The following is a 23,759-nucleotide window of genomic DNA, read 5'->3' on the forward strand; positions in this document are numbered from 1 at the left end:
GGCCAACAACGGCGAAGCCCAACTGTCCATCGTTGATGGCGTCACACCTGAGTATGTCCGCTTGAGAGAAGGCCCCCTGAATATTCCAACCATAGCGGACCTAGAGACTCCTTCGCGAGGTGCGCGAGACAAACACGGGAGGAGTACCGATCGCTCGCAGAGTCCAGAGGGCCGCCGACGCAGGGGGGAGTCCCATACGCAGCGCCTGGAGCACAAACTCAAGGACCAAGACACCCTCATTCGCAAGATGGCGGCGGAGATGGAGCTGCTGAAACGCCAGATTAAAGGGAAGGGTGTTGCTGAAGAGGGCAACCTCAGTGAGCGCACCCCGTCCCCTCGTTATAGCAGTCGCCACCAGGGGAGGACCCACTCTCTCTCCATCACCAGGAACTATGGGGTTGGAGATTCCGACCAAAGAGAGGGCAGGTCCCTCTCTCGCGATAGCACTTATCGCCCCTCACGCCCGGCGCCGATGTCAGGATCCTCTTTCTCCACACTTTCCAGGGACTTGAGGGATGTATTGGAGGAGAGGGCGCGCCGTCGGGAGGCTCAGAGAGTGCCGACATTACAGAGATTGAGCGCTCCAGTCCATTGTAGTGAGGAAGTGGTGATGCCAGCCCCCAAAGTGATGGCCCCTGCGCTGGTGGACAAAGAGCTGGCGCGACTTACAGCCACGCTGCTGTCTCCAGAGATTGAGAGTACACCACTCCCTGCCGGATTCCACTAGCCAAAGTTCACTTTGTACGACGGCAATACGGATCCGTACATGCATGTGAGCCATTACCGGCAAGTAATGGCTGGCCACCGACGCAACGACGCCTTGATGTGCCTCATATTCCCAGCAAGCTTGGGAGAGCTGGGTTTGAAGTGGTTCGAAAGGCTCCCGGAGGGGAGTATTGAGGGGTGGCAGCAACTAGCAGAAGCCTTCGTCACCAGATTCAAAACCAACACACGAACGCCGAAGGAGGTCGACCATCTCCTAGGCGTCAAGATGGAGTCTGGATGTTCGTTGAAGGCATACAATGTGAAATACTGGGAAACTTACAATGAGATCCTCGACTGCCCCACTAATCTGGTGATCACTCAATACAAACGGGGTCTCCCGGTCGGACATAGGCTGTGAGATTCACTCACGACGCATCAACCCACGACCATGGAATCCTTGATGCAGTGGATCAATGAGCACATTTGTGTGGAGGATGATGCCACCTCCGCGACCGAGAAGGCTAATCCGGTCGCGACGGATAGAAGGGTGGAGGGGAAAGTTCACTCGGTTGGGCAGGAGGATAACCGCCCAAACAATCGGTCAAAAGATCAGCGCCATGGTTCAAACCGTGATGACAGAAACAAAGGCCGCCGAACCGACCGAGCTGACACTCCCCGTGATGCAGCAGAGGATGCCAAAAGAAAATTAAAGGCACGGACTGGATTTACCACGGTGTTTAAAATCCCCATCTACCACATTTTGAGCGAGATTCGAGGTGAACCCTTCGTCCGTTGGCCGGCCAAGTTGGGGAGTGTGCAGAGGGGCTTCAATTCAAAATATCGCTGCACCTTTCACGAAGAGTGGGGGCACCGAACAGAGGGCTGCTTGCCGCTTAAACAACACTTAGAGGAGTTGGTGGCGGCGGGGCATCTTGACCAATGCACAGATGGGGGCATCAAGGCCACACCAGTGGACCAAGCCGAGCCAAACAGCCTCGCCGCCCTAGAAGCGCCCCCACAAGGTGTAATCAACGTCATCCATGGCATCATTAAACCGGCCAGGGTCTGCGAGCTGAGAGGGATGATCAAGAAGGCCGAGCACATGAAGGAAGTGCTCTCTATTCAGCCCGCTGTGAAGAAGGGAAAGACCGAAGAGAGGGACATCCTTTCATTCTCAACCAAGGACTTGGAAAGAGTTCAGATGCCACACAATGATGCTTTAGTAGTCACTCTTCGCGTCAAAGACTTTGACATCAAGAGGATCTTGATCGACCAGGGGAGTTCGGTAGAAATTATGTATTATGACGCGTTTAAACAAATGAAGTTAGAAGACAAGGACTTGGCCCCCGCAACGTCCCCTTTGGTCAGCTTCAACTCACAGCCAGAATGGCCAATCGGAAAGATTATTTTGCCGGTCAAAGCTGGATCGGTCGTAAAGCAAGTAGAGTTCTGGGTGCTCAAAATTCCATCGACTTACAACTTGATCTTAGGCAGGGGTTGGCTGCACGCCATGCAAGCAGTTACTTCGACCTTTCACCAAGTCATGCACTTTCCGGCACCAAGCGGACAAATAGAGGAAGTTTGGGGGGACCAGGTGATGGCGAAACAATGCTTCGTTGCGGTAAATGGCAGCCGAGCGGCCAAAGGGTTCGTCCAAATGATTGAAGGGCCCGAGGGTAAAGAGGTCCTCGAAGACGTAGGAAGAAAGGCTGAGGAAAAGTCGGTCGAAGATTTGGTGAAAGTGCGCAAGTACGCATTGACGAGAACGATCCAACTAAATTCTTCCTCTTGGGATCATCCTTGTCTAGCGCCGAGCGGATGGATTATGTCAACTTCTTGGTTTCCAATTTGGAGGCCTTTGGTTGGACGCCTTACGAAATGCCTGGCATCGACCCGAGCTTTATTTGTCATCAGTTGAATGTCTTCCCCAATGCACGGCCAGTCATTCAAAGGACGCGTTGCTCAGCCTTGCATCATGCTGAAGTAGTGGCAGAAGAAGTGAAGAATCTATTGGAAGCTAGAGCCATAGAGGAGGTGCAATACCCTCGATGGATATCCAATACGGTGGTTGTTCTGAAGAAGAACGGCAAGTGGCGAGTCTGGGTTGACTACAAGACCGTCAATCGAGCTTGCCCCAAGGATAGCTTTCCCCTTCCACAAATCGACCAGCTGGTGGACTTAACCGCTGGCCATCAGAGGTTTACCTTCCTGGACGCATATCGCGGCTACCACCAGATAGCCATGTATAAATCGGACAGAGAGATCACGTCGTTCACAACCCCCCAGAGGCTTATATTGCTACAAAGTCATGCCGTTCGGACTAAAGAACGCCGGGGCGACTTTTCAACGGATGGTGACAAAGATGTTCGCCCCAATGCTGGGCCGCACCATGGAGGCCTACATCGACGATATGGTGGTGAAAAGTAAGGATAAAGCTCGGCACCTCTCCGACCTAGCGGAGATGTTTGCTATACTTAAACGCCACAAGCTTCGTTTGAATGCTTCCAAATGCGCCTTCGGAGTCGGCACCGGGAAGTTTTTGGGTTTTCTGGTCACAAATCAAGGGATTGAAGCTGACCCGTCACAGATCAAGGCAATACAAGACCTGGAGCGTCCTAACTCCGCGAAGGACGTGCAACATCTTGCCGGGATGGCAGCCGCGTTGAACAGATTTATCAGCCGGTCTTCTGATCGTTCCAGGCCCTTCTTTAAAACTCTGAAGTCCAAGTTCTTCTGGGATGACGAGTGCAACCGCGCACTAGCAGACCTGAAAGCATATCTCTCCTCAACCCCTATTTTGGTAACACCTCAGCCGGGCGAAGAGTTGTACCTCTACTTGGCTGTCTCTCAACACGCAGTCAGCGCGGTATTGGTTCGTGCTGAAGGCATCCAGCACCTACCGATCTTCTATGTAAGCAAGACTCTGCTCCCAGCCGAAACAAGATATCTTCCGTTGGAAAAATTGGCGCTGGCCCTAATGATGGCGTCAAGAAAGCTGGCACACTATTTTCATGCCCATACAATAGTTGTGTTAACCGAGTTCCCGCTCAAAGTGCTTTTCGAAAAGGCAGACTTCACTGGGAGAATTTTGAAATGGGCCGTGGAATTAAGGCAATATGACATCAAGTTCCGACCGCACACCGCAATCAAGGCTCAAGCACTTGCTGATTTTGTGGCAGAATTTGCCCCTGGGATGCATCTAGTCTGCCCAATTGATTTGGTTGGCACGGATTTAGCACAACCCATGGTTCTGGCAACAAAAACAAGTGTTGGTGCGCAAGAAGAGGAAGGGCAAAGAGCGACCGAACCAGCGAAGGCGAACGACTCGATGAAGGAGGAAGTCAACCATGACGAGGAAAGAGACCAGAATGAGCCAACCAAAGACTTGGAATTGAGAAGCTCCCAGAACCCCTCTGATTGCTGGAAGCTATTTATCGGCGAGATGTGGAAGCTCTTCGTTGATGGGGCGTCCAATAGACATGGGGCCGGGCTGGGCATCGTGCTGAACTCGCCGGACGGGCTGATCATCGAGCAGGCAATTACACTCGGCTTCCCAGCATCCAACAACGAGGCTGAGTATGAAGCTCTCCTTGCCAGACTAAGAAGCACACTGAGAATGAAAGCCACAGCCCTTATGGTATTTAGTGATTCCAAGTTGGTGGTCAATCAGGTCTCAGGGGAGTATGAGGCAAAGGACGAAAGAATGGCCAAGTATCAAGCGCTGGTACGCGCAGAGATCAAGAAGTTCGCTGCAATAAGGATGGAACAAATCGACCACGAGGAAAACAGCGCGGCTGATGAATTGGCCGGACTTGCTTCTGCTTAGACAGCTTTTCCTAACCCCTTGATGATAGAATTTTTACCCCGGCCAAGCATTGAGGAACCAGAATCAGCCGAGGTACTCTGCACCGACTTGGGCCCTTCTTGGATGGATCCTATCATCGCCTTCCTGAAAGATAGAATTCTACCAGAAGAAAAGAAGGCGGCACACAAGATCCGGGCAAAGTCAGAGCAGTTTTGGCTCTCCCTGTCTGGGGCCTTGTACAAGAAGTCTTTCACCGGGCCGTATTTGAAATGTGTCCACCCCACCAAGGTGGAGGCTTTCCTCTATGAGATACATAAGGGCATCTGTGGCAGCCATACTGGGGGTAGATCCTTGGCTTACCGAGTAATTTCTAAGGGTTATTGGTGGCCGTGCATGAAGGCAGATGCGCAAAAATATGTTCGCAGGTGCGAGAAGTGTTAGAAGTTCACCCACCAGATCCACCAGCCGGCTAGAGATTTGCTCCCTCTCACAAGTCCTTGGCCGTTCGCGCTTTGGGGGTTGGATATTGTTGGGCCACTCCCAGCTGCACCGGGCAACCGCAAGTTCTTCATCGCCGCCACTGACTATTTCACCAAGTGGGTTGAGGTCGAGCCACTAGCGACCATAAGGGAAAAGGATGTGAAGAAGTTTGTATGGCAAAACGTCATCATCCGTTTCGGTATACCCCAGGCCCTCATCTCGGATAATGGCACTCAATTTGATGGTAAACTCTTTCGCAGATTTTGCGAGGAGTTGAAGATCGAGTTCTACAATTCGACGCCGGCCTATCCTCAGTCAAATGGTCAAGCAGAGGCCTCAAACAAGACCATCCTAGACGGGCTGAAGAAGCGGCTTGAGAAGGATAAGGGCAAGTGGGCTGAAGAACTCCCTAATGTGCTCTGGGCATACCGCACTACGCCAAGGCGGTCAATCGGGGAAACACCATTTGCTTTGGCCTATGGCATGGAGGCCGTCATCCCGTTGGAAATTGGCATGCCAACCATCCGCTCTGAAAGTTTCCAGCCGGATCTGAATAATGAAGCGGTGGCATTGGAGTTGGACCTTGCTGAAGAAAGGAGGGAGCGAGCATTGATCCACATAGTGGCTTATCAACAAGAACTCTCCAAAAGGTACAACAAGGCTGTGCACTCCAGGCTGTTCAAGATTGGGGACTGGGTATTAAGAAAGGTTCTTGGCAACTTAGTGGTCCCTGACGAAGGAAAGCTCGGTGCAAATTGGGAAGGACCATACAAGGTGATTGGTCTTGCTGGTAAAGGGGCATACCATCTGGAAGATATAGATGGCAAGGCTGTCCCCATACCATGGAATACGGCCAACATTAAGGTCTTTTACATTTAAGATGTAATTTGCTTGTGTTGTTTAGCTTTTTTAGACCTTTAGCCTTTTGGCACTTAATGTAAAAGATAGCAATGCTTTTGTAATGAAAAATAGCCCTCTTGTTGTTTGGTATTACACCTTTGTACAATGAATTCGCAAGGACGCAAGTCAATTATGAATGCCAGGGGCAAGAGGACCTACCTGAATGGGACCAGACTGATTCCCACTCGCCGGAATGGAAGCAGACCGCACAAACAGTTGCATTGTCCAACGACATAATTGGCATATAGACCAATTCGCATTGGGACCGGGCTGAATATGCTTGCCCGGTCGAAATGTTGGCGTCATGGCCAAACTGAAACATTGGTGTTTTGCCCAATGTAAGGGCCGAGCTGATTTCGCTTGGCCCAGATGGCGTATTGGTGTCTTGTCCAATATGGAAAATGAGCCGATAAAAAGCCGACCTGACTTTGCTCGGCGGAAAAGAAATGTTGGCGACATGACCAACCTAAATGAAACATTGGTGTTTTGCCCAATGTAGCGGCTAGGTTGGCTTTGCTCTGCCAGATTTAGCATGTTAGTGTTTTGTCCAACTAATGAGAAGCCGAGCTGAAATTGCTCGGCAGAAGTGAAATGTTGGCGATCTACCCAACTGAAAGGGCGAGCTGGTTTTTGCTCGGCCACGTTAAAGTACTGGAATTTTGTAAAGTTTGAAAACCCATCAAGGCCGAGCTGATTTTGCTCGGCCGCGTTCATGAGCCCTTAATTTCGAGTCGAGCATATTTTGCTCGGCATTTGAAAAGGTGCATTTGAAATTCCAAAAGAGCCGAGCTGCTAGTTGAAGTTTGAACACGTTTATGGAAATTTTGCACGTCGACGCCAAAAATCAATAGAAGTTAAACGGGCAAAAAGTTGAAATTTCATTGATTAAAAAAATTGCGTTACAATTGTGGGGCCCTAGCCCGGTTACATTGAACCAAAAACATGAAACGAAAATAAAGCCAGAAATGGAAGGAGGCATTTCAGTCCAGTTCCAGATCAACCGTCTGCTCGGCGACCTCCAGAGCCTGCTCCGCCACCTCAGGATTGTGCTCGGGCAGGCTTACTTCCAACTCATCATCCGTGACCTCCACCGCGGTAACCTCCCGATCGGCTACTTGATCTTCAGCATCCTGAGATGCTTCAGGAGAAGTTTGCTTGGCTTGTTGCGCGGCGGCGGCTTCTTCCGCGGCTTCCTTTTTTGCCTCCTCTATGAGCCTCTTCTGCGCGGTGCTCGCACAGGCTTGCATATAGTGCGGTATGAAGGCCGCAGGCGGATGCAGGAACATGTCAGCATCCTGACCAAGGCCAACTTTCTCCACGACAGCTTTCCAGCCGCACTGGAAAAAGATGTCCTTCGTCGCCTGCACCTGCCGTTCATACGTTCTTTCGCCTTGCGCATAGCCCTTGTCTTTGGCGTCGCTAACCGCCTTATCTTTCTCCTCTTTGTGGGCATCGCGCAGCTTCCTCAGCTCGGCGAGATACCGGGCTTTGGTTGACTTCACGGCCCGCTATTTGTCTGCTTTAGCTCGGTCGAACTTTTGGCTCAGGTTATCTCGTTCGGCCTCAACCGCTTCCTGCGCGGCCTTAAGCGTCGCTATCTCGGCCTTTTAGGCCTTGTTCTCCTCTATTACATCCCGCAGGCTCTGCCGCACCTTGATCATGCGGTCGTGGGCCAAATAGTTCTTTTGCGCGGCCTAAAAACAAGCGTGAGATGGTTAGTATCCGGTGAACCGAGCAAAAACCAAGCAAGCAGTTCGACGTAAAAAATTGAGAACTTACCAGCACTATGGATTTCGCCACCAAGCGGAGGACCTTGAGGTCGGAAAGCTCGTCGTGTTTTTTCATATCGGCAGGCAAGATCAACCCCTTGGTCAAATTGAAACCAAGTGAGTAGTCCTTGTCCGCGTAGACGGAGTCTTCAGCAGAAACTGCTCGGCCTTGGTATTTGAACTCGGGCGCCCAGACCGGGGGGGGTGGCTGGGCCCTTGGACTTGCCGGTCTGTGGTTGCTCGGTCTGGTCCCCGAGCTCGGTGGAGACGCCATCGGTAGAGTCTTCATCGGCCAGACGCAGCCCGGTTTGCTCTTTCCTCGGCCGCTTCTTGGACCGACCAGCCGATTGCTCGCTGGCGAGCGCCAGTACTGCCCCTTGTTGCCCGGTGGGTGTGGAGGATGTCCCCCCGGTTGCCTCTGGTTTTTGGGACTCGTCTTGTTCCCCGGTGATCATGGACTTGATGGCCTTGATTTTCGCCATTTCTTGCTCGGCGGTGAGTGGAACAAGCCTGATCGGTGGTAGGTTTGGATCCGATTTTGGGGTTGGCGCACGCAGAAAATCAGTAACCCGGCTCTTGCGCGATACGGTGTAGTGGTAGGTCTGTTCGAAGCCGAGCAGTTTCGAAGCCTCTCTCTCCTCGACAGGATGGCACAGCAAGACTCTGATGGCCTCTCGGTTGGCCTGGTAGTAGTCGGCTGCTAGGTGCTTATCTGCAAAAAGACGACAATTGTTAGATCGGCATGGAAAGTAATTGATGCATAAAGAAAATAGCGCGGTCAGCCGAGCGACTCACCAGCACTGCCAAAATCCTTTCTAATATACCATCCCAGTATGGGTGCCTTGGTGTCCTCATAGCTACCGGACACCCACAAGAAGTCGTCGTCGTCGGTCTCCTTGTTCGGGTTGCCCTCTATTAGCTTTGCTTGGCCCTTCTTGACTTTGAGGTACCAGCAAAGCCCACTCTTGTTTCTACTTAGACTATACTGATGGAAAATTTCGGCCAGACCGAGATTTAGACCGAGCCTCTGGTTCAGCTCGGCGACCCCGTTTATTATTTTGTAAGTGTTATTCAAAACTTGGGTCGGGCAAAGCCTTGTCTGCCTCAAAAATTCGCAGATCAAGGGTTGAACCGGGAAGCGGAGCCCTCCCTCTACTATTGATATGACGGTAAAGGGGCACCGGTCTAGATCGCCCCAAGGGGTGTCTCCCTTTTTGGCGAGCTCTAAGACGACGTCATCTGGGATGTTGTACTCCCTTCGAAACTCCGCCATCGCGCCGGGCGAGCTAACCATAAATCGGTACTTCCCCATTTATCTCGATTTTATTTGGTTTATTGACTATCTCGATCAAAAAGGATGGTGCATTTGCTCGGACCTTGAGCTCCACCAATGATGGTTCTGGACTGGCCTGGACGGTCCTAGTGTGTTCTGCATTATTAAAAATAATTTCCAAGGGTTAACGCGGCAAAAATTGCGCGGCTCTTATTGCAACTAGCTCAATGAAAGGGTGTTTGGCCGGTTCGACCCCTACCTCGGCTAGGGTACTCGTCGATTTCCTAGTTCGGTTCTAACTCTCCGCATCTGGCTCGGTCAAGGTCCAAGAAGGAGATCCTAACAAAGTTATAGCTCGGTCGGTTCTACTTGACGAACTAACTCGGTCAAGGCCCAAGTAACAACCTCAAGTTTTCGCCCGGTTCAATTCTATTACCGATTTAATTGGTAGTTCGGCTCGGCTACTGCCTCTACGAGAAGCCACAAACCAGTTTTTGCTCGGCCGAAGTGTCATTTATGGATCTAAACGAGTGTTTAGCCCGGTTCTATCCAGATTCAAACTGTTCATCCCAGAAATAGGACGAACTCGTTCGAACCCAGGAGAAACGAGGGGCATGAAAGCCCCATCCATTCCTACTGTTTTTGTTTGCCCTAGGGTGTGCAAGATCTAAGCAAGGGAAAGAAACTTTAATGGCCTCGAGTATAAACATGGAGAATACAAACACAAAAAAGTGAAAAACTTGAGGAACTCGAGTACGAGAGTTTGGAGAAAGGGTAGGAGGACTTACCAAATACCAGATGCAAGAGCAGGGCCTCTCGAACTTGGTTGTGACCTCACGAGAAACAAAAAATGGAAACGGAGGCAGGTGAGACGCAGCGGCAGTGAGGGAAAGTTCTCAGAGAATATGGAAGCTAGGGTTTAGGGTGTGTGTAGAAGAGACGATGAAAAGTGAAGGGTTTTAGGCCCTTCGTTGGAATACGAAAGAGGGGGGAACGAACCCCAAACGGTTGCGCCGTTTGAATTCTGCGCATGCAGGACAGCTGGCTGCATGACCCAATGGCGTGAAGCCACGTGGCACTGGAAACGCGGCTGTCAGTACGACTGTACGACCTTTGATGAGACTGCGGAGAAAATGGCCGACCAAACGGGACAGCTCGACGATAGATATGCCCCAATCATGCTTGGCTTGGTGATGGTGCAACTCATCCGTTAGCTCGGTCACGATGGTAACCCCAATCACGACTAGGTCGGATTGGGTTAAGGGGCAATTGAGAGGGGAGATTTGCGCGTTAGTACGGCCGAGCTACGATAACGCCGATCATGACGAACCGCAAGCCGCCGAGCTGAAGACCGGCCAGACACGAACCAATGCCTGGCCGAGCTATAACGCGGCCGAGCGCGTAGCAGTGTCTGATGACCAAGCTAAGAGCAACTCGGGCTAGACCGTGGGTGCGGTTAGGGCCGGCACGCTTCTGACCGACCAGCCGAGGTAAGTGGCCTTCGAGTGACCGAGTATAGAGGTAGGACGGGTGGAGGCCGGCATACCTCACAACCGGTTAGCCTAATGAACCGGTCAATATCAGCTTGGCCATGAGTATTGCCCTTTGGCCCCTTCGGAAGGGGTAGTCCGGCGGTGCATAGTTCGGTTGTGTGCATGTGATGGCAACTCTCTACAAGTGATAGGCCGGTCGTGGTATTCTGGTCGAGTGTGCCACCTGGACCAATGGCGTGAGGGATAGAGGAAATCTGCTCCAAGCATGCGCCAATACCGTTGGACAGTTCTGCGTGTACTGGTGGGAGGACTAAGCCTTTACACGCGTAAGGTGGTGAGAGGCGAGCACTGCCACCTGTCCTGGGAAGAACATCAGAGGTAGTGCGTGCATAATCTTGAGGCTGCATGGCCAGCCTTGAAATATGGAGGAGGACGAACGTTAGAGGTATGCGATTTCTTCCCCAAAAAGAATACTCTCTCTCTAACAGACTTCTTCTTCTTCAAGTGGACTGACTTGATCATCGGAGGGTCTATCCGGCACACCACCGCCGAGCAGCTCACCGTTTCTGTGTTGCCAGGTAGACGCCGTCAAGAGAAGCTTGGAGTACAAGGAGTACGGAAAGCAGAGGATATTTCGCCCCTGTACAGTAACCTATAATTTGACTTTCCCATTTTAACATTTTCTTTGATAATATTTACCAATATTGGTTGTACTAATTTGAGGAAGGATTTTTCATAATAATGCAAAAGATTCTTGGTTAGTTATGACATATTTTTTTAAAATTTTGGGTGAATTACGAATACACCACTGAGGTTTGTTTAAAATATGAAATCCCCTACAATACTATAAATTACAACTATTCCTTATTAAAATTTTTAATTTAACATAATAAATAAAAAAAATTGTAAAAAAAATTAATTTTGAATAAAATATGAAAAAAATTTATTAAAACAAATGAAAATTCATCTAAAAATAATTTTAAAAAATCAAATTAAACTGAATAATTTGTTATAAGATTTTCATTTTAGAAATATAAATTTATCACAGGAATAACTTGTGCCTTGCACGGGTCCAAAAATATTTTGTTACAAATGAAACCAAATCAAAGTTTAATGGTAATACCATATGATTATTGGTGTGTAATATCACCATTCGATTATTCCATTCTAATAAAAAATAATTATAAAAAAAATCCACTCATTTGAAGTAAAACTTTATCTCATCTATTTATCCATAATTTTATCTTATAATAGAAATTAAAATTTCTATAATATATTTAATCATTGATTCTATTTAATTTTGTAAGAAACTAATCTTATTTTTGGAGAAAAAGTTAAAGTAGTAGAATGGAATGAATTGATTATTTTTTTATTTTCTTATGGAATAACTATTATTTCTTTTACAATGCATTTTATTATTATTTTTTAAATGAATCAAATATAAAATAAATATTTTTTAAAAAATATCATATTATTTCATTTCATTTAATAAACTTAATAAAAATTAGAGTCAAAGGTCATGCGGCTTTTTACAATAGTATATGTATATTTTGGGTAGGCTTACACTTGGTCTGATGTGGGTTTATATCAAAAGGGAAAGAAGGAAAGAGGGGAACACAGAAGAGAAGAGAAATGAAAGGAAGTAACAGAGGGCAACGTAGAAGAGAAGAAAAACAAGAGGAGATTACTGTGGCATAGAGAAGAGGTGTCAGTTGTGTTTTGTGGCTGGGAATAAAAGAGACAAATATAGAGGAAGAAAGAAAAGAAGGAAGAGGAACAAAGGAAATTGACGATGGTGTTCTGTGGGTTTTCTTACGGAGAGTTAACGGAGTTAAATGAATGTTGGACACATGGTAGCAGAGAAACACTGGGATAGGAAAATAGGACATGTCACGCCCCACTTTTTATACCAATGGCTACCATTACCAAATCCTTTATTATAATACAATTTCAGAGATCATGTGCGAAAATTCAATACAATAATGAGTACTATTATTAAAGGTTCTCTCATTCGAATATGAAATGAATGTAACATGAGATAAAAATAAATAAATTGCCCGTAGGCTTACATCTTTTAAATTAAAAGAAAGGGTTTAACCCTTTTACATCAATGGCATTCTGTTTACAAATAAAAGGCCTCGTGGCCAACACATAAAGAAGATCCTCGGTCTTGAAATTCTTCTCGATGTTCACCTGAAAAAGGATTGGCAATGTGGGATGACCATAAAGTCCAGTAGGGATCCCAATATAATCCGAAACAATAACAACATACAGATAGCTATGATCAAGAATGCTTTAAATCATATCATATATATAATGTGACGGTTTATACAGAAATATACTTATATAGGAACTTTTCTCAAAATCATTCATTTTGTTCAACAACATAAGCATTTTACTTTTCTTTCTTCGTGTTACTTTTCTCAAAATTCATATGACAGTAACAAGTTCCTGAAAACAATTTCACAAAGCCCATTACGTTTTCTCCCACTTTCCGGACGTACACCAAATTTGCCTTTTTGAAACATGTTCACAAGTATCCGATGTCCTTCACATTATTCACAATCTCAATACATTACTTATGTCCGTTTCCAACACAATCATGTCTTTACATGTATCCATTCAGTACAAAGGGAAAACAATAAGCAACCAACAACTATCTACTCAACAAATGAGGCAAATCGGTCTTCCTGAACCGTAACCATCATAACCCATAATATACACAAATATACTGCGACAACAATGATAAACAAGTTCCGCTCTACCTGCCTTAAGCACGGTAAGCCAAGGATACACCTTTCCATAACAAAATGCCAAACCAAGGATACACCTTTCCATAACAAAATGCCAATTTACCAGACACCGGCTGGAAGGTAATGGTACCTCTGCCAAGTTCTCCAGGCGCTAGCTGGAAGGTACTAGTACCTCTCATTCGAAGCGCGGCCAATTCTTTAGGCACTAGCTAGAAGGTAATGGTACCTCTCATTCGAAGCGCAAGCACATTCCCAACCATCTCAACATACAAGAATGCATAATAACACAAGTGTAACACATACACAATGTATATAAACACATAATCACACATGGAGTATATCCCCTTTCTCCTACCAACTAATCATACATATACAATGTATATAAACATAGTCATATTCAATGACAACCAACGAAGGATTAGTTTCAATTCACCTAGCCCACATGCAATTTCTACAACAGTAATAGCTATCTTCCACCGATAGCCCAAAACATATATTTCTAAACATATATACAATCTCCAAAATAGATAAACTATCCATATTTTCATAGGTGAGAGATTACAAATATCCAACTCCACCATTTACATTCATATCTATCCATTTCAACATCCAATACTAAAGGAAAATAAAAATCTAATTCTCGCAAGACTTTCAGTCCAATAACAATGATAATATGCAAAGGTTCCAAGATCCGACCTCAAGTTCATTATTCGTTTACAAAGGGTGATGATTTCATTTTCTTTCAAAAAGACCATTTTTGTTTATTTTCCAATCCACACAACTCCAACCAGTTTCTAAGAATTCATTCTCGTCATTTTACAAAACCAAAACCAAATCCATCCTCTTTATTTTACAAAACCAATTCTATTGGTATCAAAACCATAACTCAACTCAATTTCACATGATTAGTCTAAAACAATACCAATACCGTGGCTACTTCTCCTTTTATTTTCTTTCGATATAAACACAATTATACAACCCATATTAGCAAAATATAAAGATTATTCAACTTCCTCCCTTTTAAATCCATTATATCAATAACATTAAATTAGGGCTTTCCTCCATCTCTTCACAAACATAATAAATCATTTTCCCAAATAACCCAACAACAAACAACTTAACAACTCCAATCACAAATATCAAACCCTAGATCCCTTTTCATGGCTTTCAAGAAAATCCATAATGAATATGGTTTTCATGCAATAAAATCTACCACATGTCTATCTATAAACGAAGTATCGGAAAGGAGCAAAGAAATCCTTACCTCTTGAAGCAAAGAGATGACGACCCAAAAATCATTGGCGACGAAACCACAAACCATTCTGACCAAAAGGAAGCTCTTGACGAGATCTACACTCTTTCTCAAAGGGCCAAGGTGAAAAGATCACTCTAGGTGAGTAGATCTAGAGATTTAAGTGAAAAAGTTTGAGTTTTAGATAGAGATAAGAGAACTCAAAGTTTGAGAGAGAGGAAAGAGGCGAAACAATGAAATGAAATATGTTTGGAGCCTATTTATAGTAGCAAGGTAATAATAGAATAATAATCCCAAAGTCAAATGAAAGGAACAAGTAAAAACTCCTAAAAAGTAGGGCCCAAACCAGCCCAAAAATCTGAGAAAAACACGCAAGAGTCGGCCCTTCAGGGCAAGGGCGTCGACCCTTTAGGTAGAAAAGACAATCTAGCACAAGCAAGCGGGTCGACCCTTAGACAAGAGGGGGTCGACCCTAATTTCTAGCAACTAACACACAGAATCTGCAATATAAAAGGGTCGGCCCTCCCCAAATTGGTGTCGACCCTATATTCCAGCAACACTTCCAGGAACTTCACCAGCAGGTAAGGGTTGACCCTTAGGAAGACTGGTGTCGACCCTAGAATAGAATTTCTAAGTCTCCAAGGAACTTTTGATAAGAACAAGTGCGAACAACCAAACCCAACAAGTTTAAATCAATTTTCACTCATCCAAAACCAAGATACAACAACACCAAAGATCCCCAAAATAAAATAAAGGATTCAAATTGTCACGACCCCATTCCGTCCCTAGTAGAATGGTGCCGTGATGGCCAGTAATCCGAGATTACCAAAGGCCAACTTACAAAAATCACACATAATCAGAGTATACATTGGGGCTTACATGTGCGGAAGCAATAAATTTAACTCTAAATAGTCCACAAGAGCTAGGTATAAGTCAAATGAAATGTCATACATCTTAACATGGTTTTACAACTTGAATACAACGTAAAGTAAAGTACAACTATTACATCTTGATCAAAAGGCTTCTCAAGCCGACAAATACAAAAGGAATGAATTACAAGCTAAGAAGCATAATCTTCAAGATGCTAGCAAAACATGAATCCAAAACAACTTGCAAAATAACATCTAGGCATCATCGCTTTCTTGCTCGTCACCTACATATATATAAGGAGAGGGTGAGCTTGGATACTCAGTGAATGATATTAGTAATAAAGGTTTGAATGAATGATATTCAAGATCTTTATCAAAACAATACATAGCATATCTTGTACCAAAATCAAGCGATGAACCAAGTTCATCTATCAAGTCTTTCAAAGCTTCAAGGGATGCTTACTAGCATCAATATAATACAAGGGATGACATTCTTGACAAAACAAGGGAATAATCGACCCGAAATCGATTAGACAAACCCACCCGTACAAGACCGTCGGTGGCAAGGGAGATATCTCAAACAAGGGTACTAGTTGCATTATAGTCCCCTAGCACTAAGGACTTTCCAAGAATGTCATCAAAACAAGATAGTACTTGATACAAAACTAGGAATAATCATTCATACTTGAACAAACACTTTTCCAAAACGAAACAAGCAAAGCTTTTATCAAAACGTTAGAACATAGCTTTATTAAAAATACCACTCACATAGCTCTTCGGGTGTAGGGATTAAGGCAAGAATCCAAGACCTACAAATACATGGCAAAGTCCACTGAATGCATTTCAAGAAGACAAGAAGGAATGCTCAAAAGATGGTTGTGCAATGCATTCCTAAAACAAGTTCTGTATGAGTGTAAATGACCTCGACATTTATTTCAAAACTAAGTCAAGATAAAGCAAAACATGTTCTGGGGAGTTTAAAACGCTGCTTCTCATCTCAGGAAAACATGCTGGGCACCTACCAGGTCTAAGCTGAGGTCCCACACCTCTTGGCCGAGGTGTGGTCCCGATGACCACATTCAGGGAAATAAAGTCTGGAAGAATCTGGGTTTCCTTTTGAAGAACATGAACATGAAGAACATGAATGCCAAAATCATAACTTCTTTATTCAAAATCTGAGATTTCATGAGATGAGTTCAAAAACATGGACCTGGGTACCTGTAGTTGAAGATCTTCTTGAAAACAAACACAAAGTATGGAACTTGTCATAAACTTTCGGATCAAAACAAGGCTTTTCTTCAAGAACACATGAACATCATTTTCTTTTCCTAAAATCGATCTTTAAATCAATGCATGGCTCATGAATCATGCTAGATCATGCAATGTGATCAAATAAACATAAAGAACAACAAGAGTAAATCAAGAATCTAACCTCAAAACACGGATCAAACGGTTTAAACTCTAAGGATCAAGCTTGGAAATCTACTTCTCTCTCAAGAACTCCTTCTTCCTCTACCTAGAGCTTCTCTCTCTACAAGGCAAAGATGTGACAAAATGATATGGGTTTCTCAGCTAGCTTACTGACTTAACCCTCTGCTGGGACACGTGTCAACATCTGGTTGGGTTTCTTCAAAAGGTGACTGAATGACAAGACAAGAGCATGACAAAGGGTGTTCAACAAGTAAGGTGACAAGTCACTCTGACAAAGCAATGACCTCGAATCAAGAAATAGGCTTCGGGGCAAGAAGGTTTCGATGATCTCGGCTAGGAAGGACAACACTTGACCTAGCTGTGCCACACCTCGGCCTAGATGTGCCACACCTCGGTCTGGGTCATACCAATCCAGGAACAAGATCACTAGGTGCAAGGATCAAGGATGTTGGATGCTTAGATGGTCAAATCTCGGCCTAGATGATACACATCTTGGCCTAGGTGACGCACACCTTGGCCTAGATGATGACATCTCGGCCAACATGCCAGGGTGGAAGTGTAGGTCAGCTAAAGTGGATTCCAAGATGGTGCTAGGTATAAGAGGTTCAAGGGTGGTACCTAGGCTACACACACCAAGGAAGGAACAAAGCATACAAGCAATACTCAAGCAAATCACATAAGCACAAAACAAGATAGGGACCTTTACTTAGGCAAAACAATTCAAAGTCCAAATGCAAGCTTAACAAGGCAAAATCATGCAAATGCACATGAACATGACTAAGACAAGAATGAGGGTCATTATAGTCTACCCCCCTTAAAGAAGTTTGGTCCCCAAACTTAAGTTACCTTGCCCCGAAAACAACTCCGGATAATGAATTTTCACTTCCTCTTCCATTCCCCATGTAGCCTCTTTGCCGTAATGCTCCTTCTATTCAATTTTCACCATCGGTATCGACTTATTCCTCAACTATTTCACTTGCCTATCAATAATTCTCACCGGCTTCTCTTCATAGCCTAAATCTTCATTAATCACAATCCTAAAATGATCAATCACATGTAGTGGATCTTGAATATACTTCCTCAACATCGAAATATGAAACGCATTGTGGACTTGACTTAATTCTGGCGGCAAAGCAAGTCTGTAGGCAACGGGGTTAACTCTCTCAAGAATTTCAAATGGCCCGATGTAACGAGGTGCTAACTTACCTTTCTTCCCAAATCTTGAAACTCCTTTAATCGGCGGAATTTTTCGGAATACATGATCCCCAACTTCAAATTCTAACTCTCTTCTTCTCTGGTCGGCGTAACTCTTCTGTCGACTCTGAGCAGTTTTGATTCTTTGCCGAATGAGCTTAATCTTCTCAGTTGTCACTTGAACTAGCACAGGACCAATCAAAGCTCTATCTCCTACTTCGGACCAACATATCGGCGATCTACACTTTCTTTCATACAAAGCCTCATACGGCGCCATGCCAATGCTAGCTTGAAAACTGTTGTTGTAAGTGAATTCCACTAATGGCAAATGCATTTCCCAACTTCCCTTGAAGTCTAATACACATAATCTAAGCATATCTTCAAGTGTCTGAATGGTTCTTTCTGTTTGCCCATCGGTCTGGGGATGAAAAGCTGTGCTAAACCTCAACTCAGTTCCCAAAGCTCTTTGTAGACTCTGCCAAAATCTAGAAACAAACTTCGGATCTCGGTCTGACACAATGGACACCGACACTCCATGGAGTCTAACAATCTCATTCATATACAACAAAGCAAGTCGATCGGCATTAAAGGTAGTCTTGACGAACAAGAAATGTGCTGACTTAGTTAATCTATCAACGATAACCCAAATCAAATCCACACCCTTTTGTGTCCTTGGCAAACCAACCACAAAATCCATGGAGATGTGTTCCCATTTCCACTCAGGAATTGACAAAGGTTGAAGAAGTCCTGTTGGTCTCTAGTGTTCTGCTTTCACTTGTTGATAATACAGACACTGGGATACAAACTCAGCTATTTCTCTTTTCATATTTATCCACCAAAAAGTCTGCTTCATATCTTGATACATCTTGGTGTTCCCTGGATGAACGACATATCTGGAACCATGGGTTTCCTACAAAATCTTCCTTTTCAACTCTGGGACGTCGGCTATGCACAATCTTCCTTCAAACTTGAGTACCTGATTTTCAATGGTATATCCTAGCCTTGGCTTAGTGATAATCTCATCAAATACCTTCTTGAAGAATCCATCCTCCATCTGTCTGGTCTTCACTTCCTAAGCTTAAGTCTCAGACTCTTCATATTATATTTCTATCTTACTAAAGCTTAATTATAAACCAATTACAGAGAAAGAGAAAAATAGAAAGTAAAAAAAAAAGACAGATGAGCAGTCTTAATTCCAGTCTAGATGATTCCAATATTAGATAACTATCTGTTGGCCTGAGGCCATGGTCCAAATAATGTTCAAGAGAACTCAGAAATATAGACAGATGAGCAGTAGTTGGACATCCTAGCATTAAAAAATCATTGTGTTCATCAATAGTGCATACAGGTTTAAATATAAATGACAGTGAATAAATTATCCCAAAATGAACATAATTTATTGTTATGTTAGATATAAGCTGGCAGTTCATACCATGTGGAGGAGCACCCATGTCTAAAGCCTCCAAAAGATAGCCAAATTTTGCTTCAGCCTGTAGACAAAACAGAGCCCATATTACATTTGGGTCAATAGTTTCTAGATTTAACATTCGGCTACTCCTTTCCTTGGGAGCAATAAGTATTAACACATCAATATAAGGAAATTCAAAAGTTCCAAGTGGTGTCCAATTGGAACTCACCATTAAATGGTAAATATATGTCGCTGTATCTATCATTTCAAAAATATTTTAACTAAAAACAAAATAAAAATCAGAAAGTAATGTACAAACCGTAGTGATCTACCCAAAACTTGCCAGGAACTATTTTCCAAAGTGCCAACATCACATGTGTTTCAATTCAATGTAGTGTGCACACCACAGTGATCCAATATCTTGAAGAATTGGTCAATGCATGAAAATATATTGATGATTGTTGGTAGTACAATGAAAATTTTGGCCCATAGAAGTATGAAAACCATGATAATATTAATATCAGGTAATTCAAAAAATCTACGTATACTTTCTCCAATTTGGTACTTACATATTACATTAGGTGGGGATATAAAAATAATTTACAACGTAAGAGATAAAACACAGCCCTAGTAATTAATAATTGAGCAACCCAACCAGTATTTGTTAAGTGTCTCCTCACCTGCTCAGGGGAAATGCCAACAATTTCCAAAACATTTTCTTGAATCTCACGCTTATAAATTCTCAAGCTTTCTCCACCAATCTGATAGCACCACAACAATTAAGTATTGCACCGTTGAATTTCACATGTTAAGTATTGGCAAAAGATCAATATTGCAACTAATAGAGAATAGAGTACATATTTATATACCTCAAAAAAACACTCATCAGTTCTATAGTGAGCAAGAAATTGGGTACCGATGATATGTATACAAATTGGGTACCGATGTTATTAAATAAAATATCCATTATATAATCATTGAAGTGGATTCCATACCAACTGATTATGTGAATGCTATTTGTTAATTGCTCCTCGTGTAACAAACCAAGTGGCAGAACATTCCTGAAAAATGAAAGTCTTAAAAAAACAATTTTACCCTTCTCATTATATGAACAAAGGTATTATATTAAAATAGCCATTATATATACATAGAGATAGAAAACTAATTACCACACATTAATAGTTTTCAATGCATGCATTTTATGGGATTTTGGTTTTCATGTTTTAATTATGTTAATTTATTAGTTCTTGAAATATGAAATCTATGCTTCAATTAAAATATTTGTTGACCAAGTAGCACTTTTTACTCTGTTAACTTGAAAACTATTTTTAGAATTGGATCTATAACTGACAAAGTGATGGAATAAGAATACATGAAAAGAAGAGGAAAAGACTACCTCTGAGAAGCCAGCCTGATCAAGGATTGCCCCTGTACATTTTCTGACATAAAATCAACTCCTAGAACTGTGATATATTTGGCAACCAGCTTTTACCATCTTGACAGCCGAATCTGCCATAACCAGTGAATCAAATATATGGATGTGTGGCCAGTGCTTCTGGGCAGCAGTTAAGACCCCTTGGACCTCAGGATCCATGTAAATAAAAATAGTAGAAATTGTTTTTTGCATAGCATAGCAATTAGAATCGATTTCATCCCAAAAATATGCATAGCAATTAGAATTGATTTCATCCCAAAACCCAAAAAATGAGAAGAATCCAAGATAGCAGAGGTCAGAGTGACCCAAAATTAGATGCAAAGAGATAGTAATCGAGGTAAAAAATAATGAAAAATGGCAATTGTCACTGCGAAAACATCATGATTTCCAAATTAGTATCTAATTATCCTCATCGCACACATGAACTATCCCAATTTGAAACCAATGAGACCCGGACATTGCCGTGATCGAACCATACCTGTTTAGATATTTTTGATGACGACAACCAATTTAGATATTCAACACAAATAAGTATTTCAAAACACAATTTCAATTAACTTATTTTGAAATTGGGTTTTCAAAACACACGATTTTGAAGCACAATTTCAAAAATCAATTGTTGCATCTAAAAGCTCATCCTCTTCCACTCCGATCAAACAGCAACAGTAGCGCCACACAGAGACCGTTCTGCTAGGTTTTACAAAGACATGGTGCTCTTCTCTCTCTCTCTCTCTCTCTCTCTCTCTATTCTATTCTTTCTTTTTCTTTTTCTTTTTTGTTTTTCAAATGAAATGTCTAAGTGTATTGCACAGTAGCAGCAAGTTGAGTACAAAACTAAATTTGGGCCTCTCGAGCCATCACATTTCGAGCTACGTAGCACCACCGGTGTAAATAAATGAATCCTAACCCATGATGCATTCTTCACATCCAAAATTATGTCTCAGATCATTGCATAAAAAAAAATCAAATTATTTAGCATCAAACCAACACATTTAAACAATTAAACAATACACATTTAAACAAAAAAAAACAATTATATTTGAAAACACATTTAAACAATACACACATGATTGCTCCCCAACAGCATCAAACCAACACATCAAATTGAGTAAGCACTAACATATAAAATTATATGTAAACAACAAACCTCATTTACCTATAACTATACGGTTCATGAAAAAAGTAGTAGTTAAAGGTTGACACCTAGCATATGCCCGTGCCTGAAGGCACGGTGTAAATAATATTGGGATTAAAATATAATTGTAATGTATACGTATTATATTTAAATTTATGGAGTCTGTAGTATTTTTTGATAAAGATATTGAAAAAATATATAAAAAAAAATTATTCTTCTTAAAGAATTTGTAACAGTTTTACTTGTACTAGACGCTCTACAGAACTTAAATAAAATAATAACTTCCCGTAGTGTATGCCCTCGTGCCCAAAGGCACGATGTAAATAATAATGAGATGAAAATGTAATTAAATATAATTTATATAATTTGTTACTAGAAATTTAATAGAAACATTTTTTTTATGACGTTAGGTTTCTCACAAATATATGTTAAGTATCTGAAAAACCAAAACTACTCGATATTTTATTTTTTTTTTAATAAAAATAAATAAACTGTTAATATAAAAACAATTATTTAAACAATAACAATCCTGTAGCATTATTCTTTAAACAATTATGTGCAATTATTTAACTAAAGCTACTTTTTATTTTCTTCTTCTACTTCTTTTTGTTTTTGTTCTTTTTTGAGTAGATAGCTCTGTCTCTCTTTTTCCTCTACATCTCTCTCTTCCTATTTGAATTCCATTATTGTTCAAGTTTGAGCTTCGAATGGGAGTCATAACCCAGTTAATAAACATTACAACTCATTAAAAATCACAAACCCAAACCCAAATCTTAAAAACACAAATTCAAAAACAATAAAACCTTTCAGAAATCAAAACACATTTCAAAATGAAACCCATTCGAAGTAGACCAGAGAGAAATTTAAAATTCATAGTAACTTAAAAAAAAACTATAAAATCATTATTATTAAAATTTATAAATTTTATCACTAATTTGTCAATTTTTTTCCCCACATTTACCCTGTGTAGTTATTTTCCCTAAATATGATGATCAAAATGGAGCTCTTAAATAAGGTTGTTAACTTAATTTATATATATAGTGAATTTAATCATTTATTTAATAGTGAATTTACATATATAGTGAATAAATAGCAAAATTTGTAAACCAATGATGGGAAATGTACTTAAGGCATGCAAGCAGGATATGGCTCAAGATCATAACACCAATTGCTTAGAAACATCCTTACAAGTAATCAACAAAAGAATGCTTATATGGTTGAGTAGAAAGGTAGGGCCCATAGGGGGCATGTTGATGCGATGCCTACATCAAGGAATGTATAAAGACTGGTCCCTAAGAAGTAGAAAGAATGAAAGTTAATGCAACTATTTTAGACTTGGCAAAAAAGAGATTAATGCAAGTTAAAAAGGGTATAAAAGTTGGTGGAGGAAGGCAGGGTCACACATGAATAATGAATTAAGCAACACCTTTGCTTCAGGAAGAAGAAAATGTAACTCAAACTATCACACAAAAAGCCACGGTCAAACATGAATAATGAATTTGAAAAAGCAGTTCAATTTATCATATATTAATTCACAGAAAGAGACATTGTATCTGAATCTGGAACAAATAATAAAAAGAACTGACAACTTGTTCCAGCGAGCTTCCTTCTGTTTTTCATGCCTCATTTACTTCAAGTGACAATGCTAGTTCCAAGGCCTTAGAAGCAGTTTGTTGTAACAACAGTTACTCTATGAATTTCCTTGGCAATTCCCTCCTCAGACAACAGAGCAAACACCTTAGATTAATCCCATTATTTGCACCTTATAAGCATAAATGGATTTCTAACTTACAATTAAACACCGTAGTCCACCTCATATATTAAATGGATTTCCATACTAAAACACCTTAGTCCCTC

The 23,759-nt window shown here is 42.5% G+C and overlaps 1 long non-coding RNA gene across 1 annotated transcript in view; it reads right to left on the minus strand.

Moving 5' to 3' along the window:
• LOC145789766 (uncharacterized) overlaps positions 1 to 20,135 on the minus strand; it is a 44,306-nt gene extending 24,171 nt beyond the window's left edge. Inside the window, exons 1-2 of the long non-coding RNA XR_014328078.1 lie at positions 20,013 to 20,135; positions 19,357 to 19,414 (exon numbers count right to left, since the gene is read on the minus strand). This is a non-coding gene — a long non-coding RNA (uncharacterized LOC145789766). The remainder of the gene's footprint in view (positions 1 to 19,356; positions 19,415 to 20,012) is intronic.
• Between the last annotated feature and the right edge of the window lie 3,624 nt (positions 20,136 to 23,759).

The sequence above is a fragment of the Camellia sinensis genome, chromosome 1 (genome assembly GCF_055761805.1).
Source record: "Camellia sinensis isolate YWXY chromosome 1, ASM5576180v1, whole genome shotgun sequence".
Lineage (NCBI taxonomy): Eukaryota > Viridiplantae > Streptophyta > Magnoliopsida > Ericales > Theaceae > Camellia > Camellia sinensis.